Source organism: Budorcas taxicolor, chromosome 25 (genome assembly GCF_023091745.1).
Source record: "Budorcas taxicolor isolate Tak-1 chromosome 25, Takin1.1, whole genome shotgun sequence".
Taxonomy (NCBI): Eukaryota; Metazoa; Chordata; class Mammalia; order Artiodactyla; family Bovidae; genus Budorcas; species Budorcas taxicolor.
Window position 1 is genome coordinate 27,551,740 of NC_068934.1, and position 13,822 is coordinate 27,565,561.

Sequence of the window (13,822 nt, forward strand, 5' to 3'; positions counted from 1 at the left end):
TTGGGGTACATGTGTCTCTTTCAATTCTGGTTTCCTTGGTGTGTACGCCCAGCAGTGGGATTGCTGGGTCATAAGGGAGTTCTATTTGCAATTTTTTAAGGAATCTCCACACTGTTCTCCAAAGTGGCTGTACTAGTTTGCATTCCCACCAACAGTGTAGGACGGTTCCCTTTTCTCTACACCCTCTCCAGCATTTATTGCTTGCAGATTTTTGGATCGCAGACATTCTGACTGGTGTGAAGTGGTACCTCATTATGGTTTTGATTTGCATTTCTCTAATAATGAGTGATGTTGAGCATCTTTTCATGTGTTTGTTAGCCATCCGTATGTCTTCTTTGGAGAAATGTCTGTTTAGTTCTTTGGCCCATTTTTTGATTGGGTCGTTTATTTTTCTGGAATTGAGCTGCATAAGTTGCTTGTATATTTTTGAGATTAGTTGTTTGTCAGTTGCTTCATTTGCTAGTATTTTCTCCCATTCAGAAGGCTGTCTTTTCACTTTGCTTATATTTTCCTTTGTTGTGCAGAAGCTTTTAATTTTAATTAGATCCCATTTGTTTATTTTTGCTTTTATTTCCAGTATTCTGGGAGGTGGATCATAGAGGATCCTGCTGTGATTTATGTCAGAGAGTGTTTTGCCTATGTTCTCCTCTAGGAGTTTTATAGTTTCTGGTCTTACATTTAGATCTTTAATCCATTTTAAGTTTATTTTCGTGTGCGGTGTTAGAAAGTGATCTAGTTTCATTCTTTTACAAGTGGTTGACCAGTTTTCCCAGCACCACTTGTTAAAGAGATTGTCTTTACTCCATTGTATATTCTTGCCTCCTTTGTCAAAGATAAGGTGTCCATATGTGTGTGGATTTATCTCTGGGCTTTCTATTTTGTTCCATTGATCTCTATGTCTGTCTTTGTGCCAGTACCATACTGTCTTGATGACTGTGGCTTTGTAGTAGAGTGTAGTAGAGTCAGGCAAGTTGATTCCTCCAGTTCCATTCTTCTTTCTCAAGATTGCTTTGGCTATTCGAGGTTTTTTTGTATTTTCCATACAAATCTTGAAATTATTGTTCTAGTTCTGTGAAAAATATCACTGGTAGCTTAATAGGGATTGCATTGAATTTGTAAATTGCTTTGGGTAGTATACTCATTTTCACTATATTGATTCTTCCAATCCATGAACATGGTATATTTCTCCAACTGTTAGTGTCCTCTTTGATTTCTTTCATCAGCGTTTTATAGTTTTCTATATATAGGTCTTTAGTTTCTTTAGGTAGATATATTCCTAAGTATTTTATTCTTTTCGTTGCAATGGTGAATGGAATTGTTTCCTTAATTTCTTTTTCTACTTTCTCATTATTAGTGTATAGGAATGCAAGGGATTTCTGTGTGTTGATTTTATATCCTGCAACTTTACTATATTCATTGATTAGCTCTAGTAATTTTCTGGTGGAGTCTTTAGGGTTTTCTATGTAGAGGATCATGTCATCTGCAAACAGTGAAAGTTTTACTTCTTCTTTTCCAATTTGGATTCCTTTTATTTCTTTTTCTGCTCTGATTGCTGTGGCCAAAACTTCCAGAACTGTGTTGAATAGTAGCGGTGAAAGTGGGCACCCTTGTCTTGTTCCTGACTTTAGGGGAAATGCTTTCAATTTTTCACCATTGAGGATAATGTTTGCTGTGGGTCTGTCATATATAGGTTTTATTATGTTGAGGTATGTTCTTTCTATTCCTGCTTTCTGGAGAGTTTTTATCATAAATGGATGTTGAATTTTGTCAAAGGCCTTCTCTGCATCTATTGAGATAATCATATGGCATTTATTTTTCAATTTGTTAATGTGGTGAATTACATTGATTGATTTGCAGATATTGAAGAATCCTTGCATCCCTGGGATAAAGCCCACTTGGTCATGGTGTATGATCTTTTTAATGTGTTGTTGGATTCTGATTGCTAGAATTTTGTTGAGGATTTTTGCATCTATGTTCATCAGTGATATTGGCCTGTAGTTTTCTTTTTTTGTAGTATCTTTGTCAGGTTTTGGTATTAGGGTGATGGTGGCCTTATAGAATGAGTTTGGAAGTTTACCTTCCTCTGTAATTTTCTGGAAGAGTTTGAGTAGGATAGGTGTTAGCTCTTCTCAAAATTTTTGGTAGAATTCAGCTGTGAAGCCATCTGGACCTGGGCTTTTGTTTGCTGGAAGATTTCTGATTACAGTTGCAATTTCCATGCTTGTGATGGGTCTGTTAAGATTTTATATTTCTTCCTGGTTCAGTTTTGGAAAATTGTACTTTTCTAAGAATTTGTCCATTTCTTCCACGTTGTCCATTTTATTGGCATATAACTGCTGATAGTAGTCTCTTATGATCCTTTGTATTTCTGTGTTGTCTGTTGTGATCTCTCCATTTTCATTTCTAAATTTATTGATTTGATTTTTCTCTCTTTGCTTCTTGGTGAGTCTGGCTAATGTTTTGTCAATTTTATTTATCCTTTCAAAGAACCAGCTTTTGGCTTTGTTGATTTTTGCTATGGTCTCTTTTGTTTCTTTTGCATTTATTTCTGCCCTAATTTTTAAGATTTCTTTCCTTCTACTAACTCTGGGGTTCTCCAATTCTTCCTTTTCTAGTTGCTTTAGGTGTAGAGTTAGGTTATTTATTTGACTTTTTTCTTGTTTCTTGAGGTATGCCTGTATTGCTATGAACTTTCCTCTTAGCACTGCTTTTACAGTGTCCCCACAGGTTTTGGGTGGTTGTGTTTTCATTTTCATTAGTTTCTATGCATATTTTGATTTCTTTTTTGATTTCTTCTGTGATTTGTTGGTTATTCAGAAGTGTGTTGTTCAACCTCCATATGTTGGAATTTTTAGTAGTTTTTCTCCTGTAATTGAGATCTAATCTTAATGCATTATGGTCAGAAAAGATGCTTGGAATGATTTCGATTTTTTTGAATTTATCAAGTTTAGATTTATGGCCCAGGATGTGATCTATCCTGGAGAAGGTTCCATGAGCACTTGAGAAAAAGGTGAAATTCATTGTTTTGGGGTGAAATGTCCTATAGATATCAATTAGGTCTAACTGGTCTAATGTATCATTTAAAGTTTGCATTTCTTTGTTAATTTTCTCTTTAGTTGATCTGTCCATAGGTGTGAGTGGGGTATTAAAGTCTCCCACTATTATTGTGTTACTGTTGATTTCCCCTTTCATACTTGTTAGCATTTGTCTTACATATTGCGGTGCTCCTATGTTGGGTGCATATATATTTACAATTGTTATATCTTCTTCTTGGATTGATCCTTTGATCATTATGTAGTGGCCTTCTTTGTCTCCTTTCACAGCCTTTGTTTTAAAGTCTATTTTATCGGATATGAGTATTGCCACTCCTGCTTTCTTTTGGTTTCTATTTGCATGGTATATCTTTTTCCAGCCCTTCACTTTCAGTCTGTATGTGTCCCTTGTTTTGAGGTGGGTCTCTTGTAAGCAGCATATAGAGGGGTCTTGTTTTTGTATCCATTTGGCCAGTCTTTGTCTTTTGGTTGGGGCATTCAACCCATTTACGTTTAAGGTAATTATTGATAAGTGTGATCCCGTTACCATTTACTTTATTGTTTTGGGTTCAGATTTATACACCCTTTTTGTGTTTCCTGTCTAGAGAATATCCTTTAGAATTTGTTGGAGAGCTGGTTTGGTGGTGCTGAATTCTCTCAGCTTTTGCTTGTCTGTAAAGCTTTTGATTTCTCCTTCGTATTTGAATGAGATCCTTGCTGGGTACAGTAACCTGGGCTGTAGGTTATTTTCTTTCATCACTTTAAGTATGTCTTGCCATTCCCTCCTGGCCTGAAGAGTTTCTATTAAAAGATCAGCTGTTATCCCTATGGGAATCCCCTTGTGTGATATTTGTTGTTTTTCCCTTGCTGCTTTTAATATTTGTTCTTTGTGTTTGATCTTTGTTAATTTGATTAATATGTGTCTTGGGGTGTTTCGCCTTGGGTTTATCCTATTTGGAACTCTCTGTGTTTCTTGGACTTGGGTGATTATTTCCTTCCCCATTTTAGGGAAGTTTTCAACTATTATCTCCTCAAGGATTTTCTCAAGGTCTTTCTTTTTGTCTTCTTCTTCTGGGACTCCTATAATTCGAATGTTGGAGCATTTCATATCGTCCTGGAGGTCTCTGAGATTGTCCTCATTTCTTTTAATTCGTTTTTCTTGTTTCCTCTCTGATTCATTTATTTCTACCATTCTATCTTCTATTTCACTAATCCTATCTTCTGCCTCCGCTATGCTGCTATTTGTTGCCTCCAGAGTGTTTCTGATCTCATTTATTGCATTATTCATTATAAATTGACTCTTTTTTATTTCTTCTAGGTCCTTGTTAAACCTTTCTTGCATCTTCTCAATCCTTGTCTCTAGGCTATTTATCTGTGATTCCATTTTGATTTCAAGATTTTGGATCATTTTCACTATCAATATTCGGAATTCCTTCTCAGGTAGATTCCCTACTTCTTCCTCTTTTGTTTGGTTTGGTGGGCAACTCTCCTGTTCCTTTACCTGCTGAGTATTCCTCTGTCTCTTCATCTTGGTTATATTGCTGCGTTTGGGGTGGCCTTTTTATATTCTGGTAATTTGTGGAGTTCTCTTTATTATGGAGCTTCCTCACTGTGGGTGGGGTTCTATCAGTGGCTTGTCTAGGTTTCCTGGTTAGGGAGGCTTGTGTTGGAGTTCTGGTGGGTGGAGCTGGGTTTCTTCTCTCTGGAGTGCAGTGGAGTGACCAGTAATGGGTTATGAGACATCAAAGGTTTTGGAGTAACCTTGAGCTGCCTGTATATTAAAGCTCAGGGGTGTGTTCCTGTGTTGCTGGAGAATTTGCGTGGTATGTCTTGTTCTGGAACTTGTTGGCCCTTGGGTGGAGCTTGGTTTCAGTGTAGGTATGAAGGCATTTGATGAGCTCCTATTGCTTAATGTTCCCTGAATTCAAGAGTTCTCTGATGTTTTCAGGCTTTGGACTTAAGCCTCCTGCTTCTGGTTTTCAGTTTTATTTTTACAGTAGCCTCTAGACTTCTCCATCTATACAGCACTGATGATAAAACATCTAGGTTAAAGATGAAAAATTTCTCCACATTGAGGGACACTCAGAGAGGTTCACTGAGTTACAAGGAGAAGAGAAGATGGAGGGGGTAGTTAGAGGTGACTGGAATAGATGCGGTGAGATCAAAAGAGGAGAGAGCAAGCTAGCCAGTAGTCACTTCCTTATGTGCGTTCCATAGTCTGGACTGCTCAGAGGTATTTACGGAGTTATACAGGGAAGAGGAGAGGGAGGAAGTAGACAGAGGTGGCCAGGAGGATAAGAGAGAGGAATGAGAAGGAGAGAGACAAATCCTGCCAGTAACCAGTTCCTTAGGTGTTCTCCCCCGTCTGGAACACAGAGAGATTCACAGAGTTGGATAGGGAAGAGATGGGGGAGAAGAGACAGAGGCCACCTGGTGGAGAGAAAGGAGAGTCCAAAGGAGGAGAGAGTGGTCAAGCCAGTAATCTCGCTCTCAGGTAAAATTAGGTAGTGAAGTTTGGGTTTTTAAATGTACAAAATTGACAACAAAAACCAAAGAGCAAAGATTAAAAATCTAGAGTAGAGGTTGGATTTTCAAAAATACAATATTAAAGAAAAGAAGCAGAAGGAAAAAGGAAAAAAAAAAAAAGAAAAGAATGAAAAACAAAAAAAGCCACAAGAATTATTAATAAAAAAACAACACACACCAATAACCACCCAAAGACTATATATGGTGTTTGCCTTAAAAAAAAAAAAAAGAGTCTTTTTTTCTGAATAGTAATAATAGGTTATAGAAATAAAAATTAGAGGAGAAATATAAGACTTAACTATTAAAAAAAAGTTAGGAAAAAAAGAAGAAAAAAAGAATGATTTTAAAAATAGTAAAAATATATCTGGCCCTTCTCTGATGTTGTGGACAGTGTGGGGTCACTTCCAAGGCGGTTCCCTCTGTTTAACTTCTTCTATATGCTGGTTTTTTAGGCTCACTAGTTCAGTCGCGCTGTGGGGAGGGGGGATGCTGCAAACAAATAGCACTGTCGTGTGCACACAGTGTCTCAGCCCCGCTGGACCTGTCCCTTCTCGCGGCGCACAAACCGCTCCGGCTCTACGATGCTCAGCCGGGAACCGTCTGAGGCCGGCCCTAGGCTGCATGCACTTTCCCAGTCTAAGCCGCTCAGGTTCAGCACTCAGGTAGCCCTCAGAGGCACAGATTCGGTTGGGACTGCATTTTATGCCCTTTCTGGGTCCTAGTAGCTCAGGAGTTTGGCAAGCGCGATTGCTGCGACTTGTCGCCTTTTCTGCCTCTGCTGCTCAGTTTTCTGGGTGGACCGCTGGCGCCCCTTGTGAGGCAGATGGTGACTGTCCAGCACCCCCAGAAGTCTTAGCAAAGAAGCCTGCTTGCAGTTTGGTAAGTGAAGTCTCTCCCGGTCTGCAATTGCCCCTTTCCAGCCCTTACGGCTCTGGCTGCCTGTCCCCAGCGGGGGATGGTCTGCAGCTGGCCTTTTCCGTTCCGTCCTTTGTTCTGTGCTCGGTCCTGGCAGTGTCTTATGTTCGCGTTTTTCGTGCGGTAGCTATCCCACAGTCTGGTTTGCTAGCCCAAGTTAGATCGTTCTGGTTGCGCGTGGGACATTCCTGCCCGATTCTTACAAAGCACTGCAGCCCGCACCTCCCGCGCTTCCCTCCCCTGCCACCACTTCCTAGTAGCAGATGCAGGCGTCTGTGCTGCTTTTCCGCTGGGGGAGTTACTGTTGGGCTTGTAATCTCTTGGTTTTAATTATTTATTTATTTTTCCCTTCCTGTTATGTTGCCCTCTGTGTTTCCAAGGCTCGCCACAGACTTGGCAGGGAGAGTGTTTCCTGGTGTTTGGAAACCTCTCTTAAAATTCCCTTCCCGGGACGGGCTTCCCTTCCCGGGATGGAGCTCCCTCCCCACCTCCTTTGTCTCCTTTTTCATCTTTAATATTTTTTCCTACCTGTTTTTGAAGACAATGGTCTGCTTTTCTGGTTGCCTGATGTCCTCTGGCAGCCTACAGAAGTTGTTTTGTGGAGTTTGCTCAGCGTTGAAATGTTCTTTTGAGGAATTTGTGAGGGAGAAAGTGGTCTTCCCATCCTATTCCTCCGCCATCTTCTGATTTTTTAATATTTACTAGTTTGTTGTATCTTTTAGATTTCAGATATAAATGATATTGTTTAGTGTTTGTCTTTCTCAGTGACTTATTTCATTTAGTATAATATCCTCCAAGTCTATTCATTTATTGCCAATGGCAAAGCTTTATTCTTTTTAACAGTTGAGCAGTATTCCATTGTGTGTATTTATCACACCTTTATCCATTTGGCCCTTGATGAACATTTAGGTTGCTTTAATATCTTGGCCTGATTTTACAACTTTCATTTTTAACCACTATATTAGCTTAAAGTGGTTGATCCACAGCCTTTACTAGATACTTGCCTTTACCAATAGAATTTTCCCTTCCTCTAATTTCTTATTCTTCTTGTAGTCTTTTTTCAACAAAGAAGACTTTTAAACATTTCCTCTATAGTTGCTTTTGTATTGGTGAACCCTTTTGTGTTTTGCATGTTGGAGATACTCTTTATTTTTACTTCAATTCTAAAGGATAGACTTGCTTGGAAGAGTATCCTAGGCTGCAGGGTTGTTGTTTTTTTTTTCCCTTTAGCAGTTTAAATATATTGTGTTACTCCTGGAGAAGTCCTTCAGAAAAATCAGCTTATAATAGACTTAAGTGGGTTTCCTCCAATGAGATTCTTTGTTTTCCTATTGCTGCCTTTAAAATTCTATTTTGATCTTTAACTTTTGCCATTTTAACTATGATATACGCAGTATATTTCTCTTTGGGTTCATCTTATTTGAAACTCTCCATAATTCCCAAACCTGGATAGCTGTTTCCTTCAAGTGTTTAGCCAAAATTTCATTAAATACATCTTTTACATTTTCTCTTTTTTTTCTGCTGGGTTCCACTACAACAGAAATGCTAATAAGCTTGATGTTGTTACAGAGGTCCATTAAACTACTCATATTTTTTTTTAAATCTGTTGTTCTTTTTTGCTATTCTTATTGTGTGGTTTCCATTATTCTATCATCCATATCACTTAAACATTCTTCATCACTAAAATGCCGTTAATTTCCTCTAGTGTATTTTTCACTACAGTTATTGTATACTTGAGCTATAACTGCCTTTTTTCCCCCCTAGTTTCTTGTTAAAATACTCATGCTGTTCATCTATTATTTCCCCCAGTTTCATTAGCATTCTTGTTACTATTGCTTTGAATTCTTTATCAGGTAAATTAGTTATCTACTTTTCATTAGGGTTTTAATCAAGGTTTTAGTTGCTCTTGTTCTTTCATCTGAAACAAATTCTTACAACTTCTTATTTTTCTTAACTTTTTCTGTCTCTCTGACATTACATAAAGCAATTGCATATTCCATTCCTTGAAAGTGGTTTCTTGTATGGCAGTGTCCCTATGAAGTCTGTGTATGTTCAATGGCATTGGTAGGAGAACTGAATCTGAAGTGAGCATGGACCATATCTTTCCCTGGGGTGTGATGGCAGCCACTGCATTGGTGGGATGTAGGGCTGGAGTTGGTGGCACCAGAGCCAGAGCCAGGTATGAGCAAAGGCTTCCCAGTTCTCAATGGCTTTCACCACCTTATCAGGGGTAGGCATGTGGCCAGAGGAGCTGGAACAAGAGTATTGAGAAAGTGGGTTTCTCCTGTATGTGATGGCAGTTTCTGAATTATTCTAGGCCTGTGAGCTTGGGGCTGTGTTGGTTTCTTGGCTCTGTGCTGGTTTCGATTTTTTCCCTAGTATGCAAAATGCTTCCTTCGTGGCTCAGTGGTAAAAAAAACATCTAACAGGCAAGAGGGAGATCCAGGTTTGACTCTTGGGTCAGGGAGGTCCTCTGGAGCAGGATATGGTAACTGATTTCAGTATTCTTGGCTGGGCAATCCCATGAACAGAAGAGACTTGTGGGCTACAGTCCATGGGGTCACAAAAGAGTTGGACATGACTTAATAACTAAGCATCAACAACCTTTCCTCAGTTAGTGGCTGGGTAGTGGTGAGGGGTTGGTGCCACAGCATAGAGCTGATCCTGCCCTCTCCCAAAATGGACAGGAATGTGCACTCTGGTGATAGTGTTCTCTTCCCTGGATCTAACGTCACTCCTCCTGGAGTGCTTGCAGAGACATATGAGTTGACAGTGGCTCGGTTGCAGCCTCAGTGTCCAAGTCACTTCCCGTCCCTCCAAGTGTCCATACTTTTGTTAACAATGGAATCCATCTTCCCCTTTAGTGGGCAGCAACCACAGAAGCATGAGAGACTGGGGCAGGAGCTCATTAGGGCTGGGTAGAGGGGATGCTGGGGTGGTCCTGGCCAGCTGGATGGAGTCCCAGGCAGTTTTCAATCTGCTGCCTCCATGCTGTGACTGGGAGTGAGCAGGTCTGGCACATGCTCTTCAAGAGCAGGGTCTCAGTTACTTGCAGCATTCAGGTAAATCTCCACTAGTTTTCAAGCCAGAAAGGGTGCTTATTTCTTGTTGTTAAACCCTAAGGCAGGTGTGCCTAAACTCTTGCCCCAAATCCTTGCTCCTGCAGGAGGATTCCCCAGCCTGTGATATCCCCTTTCCTCTTCTCTGCCCCAGGTGAGAAGTATAGGTCCCAACCAAATCGCTTCTTTCCCCTTCCTGGAAGACTCCATATGGATTATTCTTTATAACTTTGGTTGTAGAACAGCTGTTATGCTCTTGCCCATGTGGATTTCAGTGAGAGTTTCTCCATATGTATTTGTAATGTGATGTGTTCCTGAGGAGAGGTGAGCTTAGCATCCTGCCAACCTGCCATCTAGAACTCCCTTCTCATTTTTATAATTTAGATTGGTATAGGCCATCTCTGCAGAGGATCAGGTTTAGGTGAAAAATTTAAATTCCTTTCTGGTCTTTTTGAGCCTGTATCATTCCAGGTACGTACATGGAGACCTTCCCATTATCTCTGTATATGCTTCTTACTTTACAAAAGTCCTAGTCTTTAATGTCTGGCTCCAAAAAGAAAAACAGGATGGGAAGGGAAAATGGTACAGGGCTTTAAACTCCATGGGAGTCACTTCAGCTGGATCAGAAGGGGATTATAGCCATGGTGGGGAGACACACCAACAGTGATTGCTCCTCCTGTGTCTGCAGGTCTGGTTCAGAAGGAACAATCAGTAATCAGAGCACAGACACTGGATATTGGAGGGGAAAGGTCCTACTATCTGACCTTCAGTTCCATAAGCTTTGTAGAAGCCTCTCCTGGATATGTGCATGCCTGACATCCATGGAAAATATTTACATTAACCCTTGACACATCATACTGAGGCTTTTATAGGTTGCATTTTTGCCTTAAAAAATAATAATGCAACACCTTTTCCAGTATACACAGTGCAAAAATATGTGTATCCACCAAGAATTTCTTTCAAGATGTCATTATACTGCCAGTTGCGCTCTGAGGTTGAGTAATTTAAAATCTGTATGGAAGTAGCATATGAAGCTACACACACACACACACACACACACACACACACAAACCCGTCGAAAATCAAATAACTTAAGCTGATAGCCTATATAGAGAAACACTGTGAGCTCAATAATATTTCTAGGGCATTATAGAAAGGAGAGCAGGGCCATAGGTAGGAGCTATCAAGTCCTTCAATTTACTCTCTAAATTCCTTCTTCCTAACTTGAATTTCAAATGCTCTTAACTATTTAGGTCTTCCCTGGTGGCTCAGACGGTAAAGCGTCTGCCTACAATGTGGGAGACCCGGGTTCGATCCCTGGGTCGGGAAGATCCCCTGGGGAAGGAAATGGCAATCCACTCCAGTACTATTGCCTGGAAAATCCCATGGACAGAGGAGCCTGGTAGGCTACAGTCCATGGGGTCACAGAGAGTCGGACACGACTGAATGACTTCACGACTTCACTTAACTATTTTATCACCTGTAGCTGCCGTCTTTCTCCCTGGTTCCAAATGTGACCACAGCTTTTTCACCATCATTTCCCAGTGCTCTACTACTGTACAGTCATGTACACTATAACTTTGTCAAAGATTTATATACTGTGAAATACATATACATTCCTGTACAGAGAATACAGTTTCAGAATAAAATTTGTTTCTTAAGCCTTATGACCACTTCCCACACAGCGACCTCTTGTTTTCTGGCTATGTGTCTTGTAGAGGTCTTGATGTGATTCTGGACTCCTTTCTTTACCACGTCCTGCTCTCTTAATAATAATAATAATAAAAACACTTTCAAACACCCGAAATTCATTTTCTTAAGTTTAGGCACGTACAAACCCCCTTCCTGTATGAGTCAATCATTTCACCAATGTGTGTGCTAAGTCATCTAGTCGTGTCTGACTCTTTGTGACCCTATGGACTGTAGCCTTCCAGGCTCCTCTGCCCATGGGATTCTCCAGGCAAGAATACTGGAGTGGGTTGTCTTGCCCTCCCGCAGGGGATCTTCCAGACCCAGAGATCAAACCCACATCTCTTACGTCTCCTGCATTAGCAGGCAGTTTCTTTATCATAGTGCCCCCTGGGAAGCCCCATCTCACCAATATACTAGTCCAAAAGACCTTCCTTTCCCACCCAAAGAAACCCATGAAACTCTTTGCCTAAACAAGCAAACAAACAACAAAAAAACACCATGCACCATGAAAGAAATTCATACATCCCCTGGAATAAACAACAGTTAAGCTTCAGATCAAAACTATTTTCTCATTAATGATCATAACTGAAACAAATAGAATGGAATGAAGTAGATGCAAGTAGACTACGCAAGCAGCAGACTTGAAATTAGAAGGCTAACTGTTTAGTCTAGATGTTTTTCTTTATGAATCTGTGACATTTAATCTTTAACCATTTGGAGCTTCATGTTACCATCAATGAAATAAATATATTTAGATGATCTGCTGAGTTCATTGTGCAAAGGTAAAGGGAAAACTCCAGCCAAAGAAGCTTGATGTAAAATATTTACCAGATACAAAAGAAATTACAGATAAAGCCTTTATGGAAACTTCAATCTCCGACATTTAAAGGAGACATAGTCTTCCAGGTCACAGAATGGAAAGATGGGAGTAGAAACAGAATATTGGGTGCATGTTTCTAACAGCAAGTGGCAGATAAGAACACTCCAGTGAGACAATGTGACTTATACAGCTGATTTTTATCACTGGTCTGTCATATCAGAAGTGTCTCAAATGTGATCACTTGGGGACCATTTTTCTTTTCGGTAAAAACTGAAAGTGTGAAATGACAATAAAAATAACAGAGATACTACATTTTTAACTTAAAATGGGGATGGCCCAGAGAGATGGTATGGGGAGGGAGGTGGGAGGGGGGTTCAGGGTTGGGAACACATGTACACCCATGGCGGATTCATGCTGATGTATGGCAAAACCAATACAATATTGTAAAGTAAAATAAATAAACAAATAATAAATAAATAAATAAAATTTTAAAAAAATTACTAGTAAGAAGGAAAACTGCATATCTTGCAAATGATTAGGGAAAAAGAAGCAACGGACAAAAAAACCAGAGATGAATTATTGGGGGAAGGCTCAAATATTATTTAAATCATGTTATTTTAAAAAAGAGAGAAATAAGATTCTAATTATACATATTTAAATGAGCACACAGAATCTCCTTCTCCTAAAACTATATGCACAGACAGATAATATCTCTGATTAAAAGTTCACTATCCTCAGGACTTTTCTCAGAGCAAGTTTAACATCTTTGTTCCTAAAGCTGTAAATTAAGGGGTTCATTATGGGAACCACATTGGTATAAAATGCTATTGATCAGCATTTTAGGTGTAAAAACAGAAGAATAACAGAGATCTCTGAAGGACAAATTAAAGAGGAAAAGTTACATAGGGGTGTGTAGATGTGAACTCAGCCCAATTAGGAGAGACTTTTCCCTTATTCATGGGCATAGAAACTGGTTTGAGATACACAAATGCACTTGATCCAAAGAACAGAGAAACAGCAATGATGTGGGAACTGCAGGTGCTGAAGGCTTTAGACCTGTCCTCTGTGGAGCTGATATGAAGGATGCTGGAGAGGATGAGGCCATAACAGACAAAGATGGTGAGGCTGGGTGTTGATGCCTGACACAATCATAACTTCCAGCTCAAGGATATAGGTACTTGTGCAGGAGAGCTAGAACAGAGGGCAGCTGTCACACAAATAATGGTTGATAGTGTTTGCATCACAGAAGGTCAGTCTCAACATGCCTCCAATAAGGATCATGGTATCCAAAAATGCCATCAAGTAGGGACCAAGCATAAAGCTGGAACATACTTTAGGGGACATGGCAGTGTAATACAATAGTGGATTATAGATGGCTACATAGTGGTCATAGGCCATTGATGTCAACACATAGCATTCAGAAATACCAAAAAAAGTGAAGAAGTAAAGCTGAGTCATGCATATAGGAGATAATCTTCTTCCCCGATATGATGTTGATCAGCATTTTAGGTGTAAAAACAGAAGAATAACAGAGATCTCTGAAGGACAAATTAAAGAGGAAAAAGTACATAAGGGTGTGTAGATGTGAACTCAGCCCAATTAGGATGATCAAGCTCAAATTTCCCATCACAGTGACCATATACATTACTAGAAACAGGAAAAACAGGGGGAGCTGAAGAACTGATTGGTCTGTTAATCCCACTGAAATGAGCTGAGTCATGACAGAGTCATTCCATGGAGCCATTCTTCTCTAAGGGGATCTGTGAAAACAGGGGAGA

At 39.9% G+C, this 13,822-nt stretch overlaps 1 pseudogene; it reads right to left on the reverse strand.

Moving 5' to 3' along the window:
* Positions 1–12,761: 12,761 nt before the first annotated feature.
* Positions 12,762–13,788, reverse strand: LOC128069006 (olfactory receptor 8B3-like; annotated as a pseudogene).
* Positions 13,789–13,822: the final 34 nt, after the last annotated feature.